Below are 6,178 nucleotides of genomic sequence, written 5' to 3' on the forward strand. Positions count from 1 at the left end.
AATTGCAGGTTGGGAGAGCAAGTTTCAAACAGTGATACTGAATGGAGGTTGAAGAGTTAACCCCAACTCCTATGTGTGATCATCCCCAAGGCAAACTGAGGCTGCTCAAACCTACAATTTGTATTTTATGGACCAAGCCAATCTTCATCTTGTCTGTTTGAGACCATATTGTCACTTGTTGCAGGGATCTTAGCTAGATTGCATGTAGGGAGGTCCAAAGAGATAAAGGACATGCTAGCCATGAAGCCAGAGTACAGAAAGGACAAAGAGTTTGGGGGGGGGGGTGACTGAACTTCCTATATTGACTCAAAATATGTGCACAGGTGAGTAAACAAAAGGCTTCATAGTAAATACTATTCCATTTTCTTCTTCTTTAGGGGGAAAGACATGCACTATGATTTGGAACTTACATTCCTCAGAAGAATGCCTTCAACAAAAGCCTCTGGACGTCTTCATCAGTTTAAGATCAGTTGTTGATTGGTTTGCCATTGGACAGATACAGTCAAATGCTTTCTTTTAAAGTCAACACTTTGTATAGGATTACATTGCAAAGAATTCAGCAATTACTGAAAATTACATATACAGCTGCTGGGGTTGAGAGAGCCCTGGGTTCATGTGCAAAGCATTGTTAAATGGCTAGATTTGTCTCTAAAATGGCATCAGCGGCCATGGATAAAGCCTATAGTCACTGCAACTTCTAGTTTGGCCCATGGTGGAGTGAATCCTGTATAATGTCAGTGAAATTCTCTGCTGCTCTTTTCTGCTGCAGCCTGCTAGGCGGTCACAATTCCTTCCTGCCCTGTGTTTTATTTACAGTACTTTTAATACATATCTCAGTTTTGCTTTTAGTTGCTTTTATAGTATATTTAAGGAGCCCTGTGTTACAGTGTGGTAAAGCTGCAGTACTGCAGTCCAAGCTGTGCTCATGACCTGAGTTCGATCCCGACAGAAGCTGGGTTCAGGTAGCTGGCTCAAGGTTGACTCTGCCTTTCATCCTTCTGAGGTTGATAAAATGACTTCCCAGATTGATGGGGGTAAAGTGTCGCCTGCCTTGGCAGCCCTCATTGGGAAGGGGAGGGGAGGGGAAGGAAGGAAGAAAGGAAGGGCCATGAGGAGATCACTGGACCACAAGGAACTAGGGTTGTCAGCTCTGGGTTGGGGACTATCTAAAGATTTTAGGGGCGGGAGCCTGGGAAAGGTGGGGTTTGGTTATAATTCCATAGAGTCTACCTTCCAAAGCAGCCATTTTCTCAAGGGGAACTGGTCTTTGTCAGCTGGAGACCAGTTGTAATTCTGGGAGATCTCCAGGCACCATCTGGAGATTGGCAACCCTACAAGGAACCATGTAGGGGCAAATTAGTGGGAGCTTACAGTGCGAGGTGGGGACTGGCATGCCACCTTTTTCCTTGGTCTTTTGGTGGAACAAGGTTAGGAACCCCCCAGTACAAGTAGTTACATGGTTAATGACACTTCTTTGAACATGCCTTGGGAAAAGCAGCATATAAATGATAGCAATAGAGGGATGCATGCATACACAGGTAGGCAGATAGATGGATAGATTTCCAGTAAAGCCAGCAGAGATTCCATTTTTGACCTTTGTTCCAACAATGCACATTCTGTTAGAAAGCTTGTGAGACAGAACTGGAGCCAATATGTACTTTTCAAAACAAGGTTATTTCCCCTTCTCTTTCACCTGCCAACCACATGTTGCAAGTACACTTTAACCTAAATATATGGGTCTGACCTTTTCAAGATCACAAGCTGCTGGCGTGTAAAAGCAAAGATCAAAGCTCCCAATGTTTCAAAGTGATGGGGGGCATCTTCTGTGTATTGTTTGCCCAAACCAACTCGCCTTCCCAGTCAGTTCACGCCAAACTGCAGCCTCCAGATGAATGCTTTGGGACTTCACAGAGGTAGGGTTGCCAGCCTCCAGGCGGTGGCTGGATATCATGGGATTTGAACTGATCTCCAGGTGGCAGAGATCAGCTCCCCTGGAGCAAATGGCTGCTTTGGAAGGTGGACGCTGGGGTATTACACCCTGCTGAAGTCCCTCCCCAAACTCCACCCCAAAAATCTCCAGGAATTTCCCAACCCAGAGCTGGTAACCCTAGCATAGGGTCACTGCTGGGCATGTCCACAGAGGTGAAATTTAAAAAAACAGCTGAAACCCTACTAGGGTTGCCAATCCCCAGGTGGAGGCAAGGGATCCCCTGGTTTGGAGGTCCACCCCCCACTTCAGGGTCATCAGAAAGGGGGGGGGAGGGAAATGTCTGCTGGGCACTCCATTATTCCCTATGGAGACCAATTCCCATAGGGTATAATGGATCTCCTGAGGGGCTGTTTTTTTAGGTAGAGGTAACTTTGCAGCATAGCATCCGATGCCTCTCCTCAAAACACCCTCCAAGTTTCAAAAAGATTGGACCAGGGAGTCCAATTCTATGAGCCCCAAAAGAAGGTGCCCCATCCATTAATTCCAAAGGAGGGAAGGCATTTAAAAGATGTGTGGACCCTTTAAATGTGATGGCCAGAATTCCCTTTGGAGTTCAATCATGCTTGTCACACCCTTGCTCCTGGCTCCACCCCCAAGGTCTCCTGGTTCCACCCCCAAAGTCCCCAGATATTTCTTGAATTGGACCTGGCAACCCAAAACTCCACACAGAGAATTGCCTGTCTGTGATTTGCTGGGTTGCCACAGCAGCGCTTTGATGAGTGATCATGGAAGGTGCAGCAACCATCCTCACTTGGGCAAAAGGGACAGTGAGCCAAGGCCCACCATTGCCAGGCCTGTAGAACTGCCTCCTTGAACAGCAACCCCTCTGTTCTCCCCCATTGCCTGCTCCTTCCCCTTCTCCATGTGAACAGCAAGTGGGGTGCCGTTTCACACCGTTGCATGTGTACCACTCAGTGAAATAAGGTGGGCTTAAAAGGATCTTTGTGCCCACCTCCCCATTTTTTTTTTTTGCAGGCAACTCTGCAGCTGCACAACTAACACTGCAATCCGAAGGAGAGTTACTCCAGTCTAAGCCCATTCATTTCAATGGGCTTAGACTGGAGTTACTCTCCTTAGGATTGCACTGTAAAAGTCCAAGAGCTCAGGAAAGACTCGGAGCAGGAGCCAGTAGCTGCTGCTAAATTCAAGGCAATGGTCACAGCTTGCTATGTTAGGGGTGTCAAACTCATTTGTTCTGAGGGCTGGATCTTACATAAATGAGATCTTGTCGGGCCGGGCCATGTGTATCAAAAATATAATGCCCTGTAGCTGAGATATAAACTTTATAAAGGACACAGACAAACACAATTAAAGATTTAAAAACAAAACAAAACCTTAAAATATGTTTAAGGGGTTATTTTGTAGAAAAAGAGGTGCCAGAGCTCATTAGCACAACTCATGTGCATAACTCATTTGCATATGCCACACACGCCTGACATCACCAGATGTGTACTAAATTATATCAGCTCAGCATCTACCTTAAAATGCTTCTTGAATGAATTTGTCATAATAAAACCTTACTCCCATCATACTTTTAACATTACTTTCTTTCCATCTGTCTGCTTTATATGTTTTGGTTATTTTCCCATTTTTCGTGGGGGGAAATATTAGAAAGTTTGTCGAATCTTAGAGTTCAGCAAAATTCTCACAGGGGGATTGAACAATGGAGCCCAGAAGCAAGTATCTGGGGGAGGTGGGAGAAAGAAAGAGCACAGTAAAATTCAGAGGTTGCAGAGCTCCGCTCCTGTGAGCTTCTGCCCAAAATGAGGCCTGCTTAAAAGTTTAGTACTCTTGCAATTTTTTTTTTTAATTTAACAGTCTCTGATTACCTATACCTCTTGCCCTGAATTGCTGCCTCAAAATCTGAAGACGATATCTGTGCAGTAGCAACCTTGAGTATGCTGTTAAGGTGTTGTTCAGGTACGTGTATGTAAGCTGCAAACCTACTTTTGATTTATTGATACACAAATTAATATCCTGTTGGAAGGGTCAGGCTCACCAAAGATAGGTGGCTTTTCTCCAACTTCGTTTAAAAATATCAGACCTACCATTCTTTTCACGGAGGCTCAAATCATGCGACTCTTTCCTGTTGGTAAGGAAGCTGAACTGGGTGCTCTCCATAAAGCGTTGACCTCACATGTACCCACTCAAAGAAGACAGCTGACCCAATAAGTGGATGAGGCAAGCCCAAGACACCCGCTTTTCCTTTAGTCTTGTGAGTTCATTTCCACATCCCCAATGTCTGTATAATGGGCACACCTCTCTTTGCAATCTTTTGACTAGCTTCTCTCTTGTTAGCGAACACTCAACATGAATCCTAGAGGCCAGAAAGTAATAACACAAAAGAAACGGCATCATTAAAGGCCCGCGTTTAACCTTTACGGGCTTGGGACACCTGCTAATGATTTATTATTGACAAACTCCTTCCTGCTTTGCTTCATCATCAGACTTTTCCTACAAATGCCTGTCAGCCTTAAGCGCTGGCTCATCTCTTCTCATCCTTTGCCTTCAGGGCAATTTAGTTTAACAATGAACCACAAGAAAGAAGGCCATGTATCTCTGCGTTTATGGTTTTATATATATAGTATTGTAGACGTAATGTCTGATATTATTACCAAGGGTTGGGGAGGGAAGTGGTTTTTCATGTCGCTGGATCAGATAATTAATTGGGCATAAATCCAAGAACAAATACATGTGTGGGGGTGAGGAAGAAAAGGGTAATCCCCCTCCTCAAACTATGAAGCCATCAATGCTGGAAAGGGGGTGGGGGAATCCTTTGCCATGATCAAAGGTTTTTAAGGCTGTCTGTTAATGGCAACACTTTCCTAAAACAAAGCAGAGATGACCCTTTGAAGAAGACAAGGGCAGAGTGAAGAAGGTTCCAGTGAATGTGGTTCTTATAACATGCAGCTGGAACGGGGTGGGGGGTGGGTGGGAGAGAAGCATGGTGCGCTTTTGAACATATCAAAGCTTTGTGGATAACTGTGGATGACTGTGATCCAATTCTATGAAAAAGGTGCTTGCAATTAAGGTGACTTCACTCCCCTGCAAATAACCTCCAGTCTTGGACTTCTTCTTCCAGCTGTTTAGAGATCAAAGGGGGAAATGCAACTGAATTACATTTTTATCTTCATCTAGGTGGGGAATGAAGCAGGGGCATTATATGATGGGCTTCAAGGGAACTAAGATTAAACCTTATTTCATAGCAGGGTTTTAAAGAAGAAAAAAGCCTTGACAAAAAAACACACACACACCACCACCACCGCACCCTCTGCATTGTGTGCTAGAGCTGAATGGCAGTTCCAAATGGATTTGTTGGCACCAAGACCAATAGATAAACGTTTATCCTTACTAACTAAAATAGACCCTTAATCTGAAGGACTAAGGGCTCAATCAGCCATTAGAGTGTGGGGCACAGTATTAAGAAGATACCGACACCATTGGTTGTCAGTTGCCAGTGACAAACGGGCCCTGAATTCTAGACAAGATGGACTTTTGTCTGATCTAGGAAAGCAGTTCTGACCAATGCTCTCTCTAAGGAGTGGAGTCTTGTGAGCAAAAATTGTACTTCATGAGCTACTAGCATTGAACTTGTGGGTGAGTGCTTTGACTACTGCATAAATTAGTGTGCTCTGAGGTCATCCTTCCTGAGCTAAGGCAAAACTGTGTGAGCTGGAGGCTAAAAGGCTGTGAACTAGCTCACATTAACTCAGTTTAGGGGGAACACTGGTTCTGACATTAAGACCCAGGCTTTGATTCTTAGACCCCTGGGATTGTCTTTTGGAGAACTAAACACAGAGGTCCACAAATTGTTGTCTGTGTAAGGGATCCTGTCAGTACAGTACTCGACTCTTCTCAGCTAGGACTGAAATCTGACTGGATTCAGCATTCAGCTCTCAAATCTTTCTCTGCTCAGGTGATGCTAACCAATCAGATTCCATGGAGGAGCCTGTCACTCAAGGCTTTCTGTTTCTGTGAAGAATTAACCCTTCACAGTCCTATATCTGTTTATGCAACATTTCCAAGTTTTAAAAGTGCAGTCTGTTACACCTACTTTTCCACAGTTCAGGGCAGCTGAAAGAACAAAAATATTCACAATTACGGTAAGTCTTGGTGATGTCATCCACAGGGCATTTGAGGCAAGAGACAAATGGAGGTTGTTGTCATTGTCCTCCTCTGTTTAGCAGC

The sequence above is a fragment of the Heteronotia binoei genome, chromosome 6, assembly GCF_032191835.1.
Source record: "Heteronotia binoei isolate CCM8104 ecotype False Entrance Well chromosome 6, APGP_CSIRO_Hbin_v1, whole genome shotgun sequence".
NCBI classification, from domain to species: Eukaryota; Metazoa; Chordata; class Lepidosauria; order Squamata; family Gekkonidae; genus Heteronotia; species Heteronotia binoei.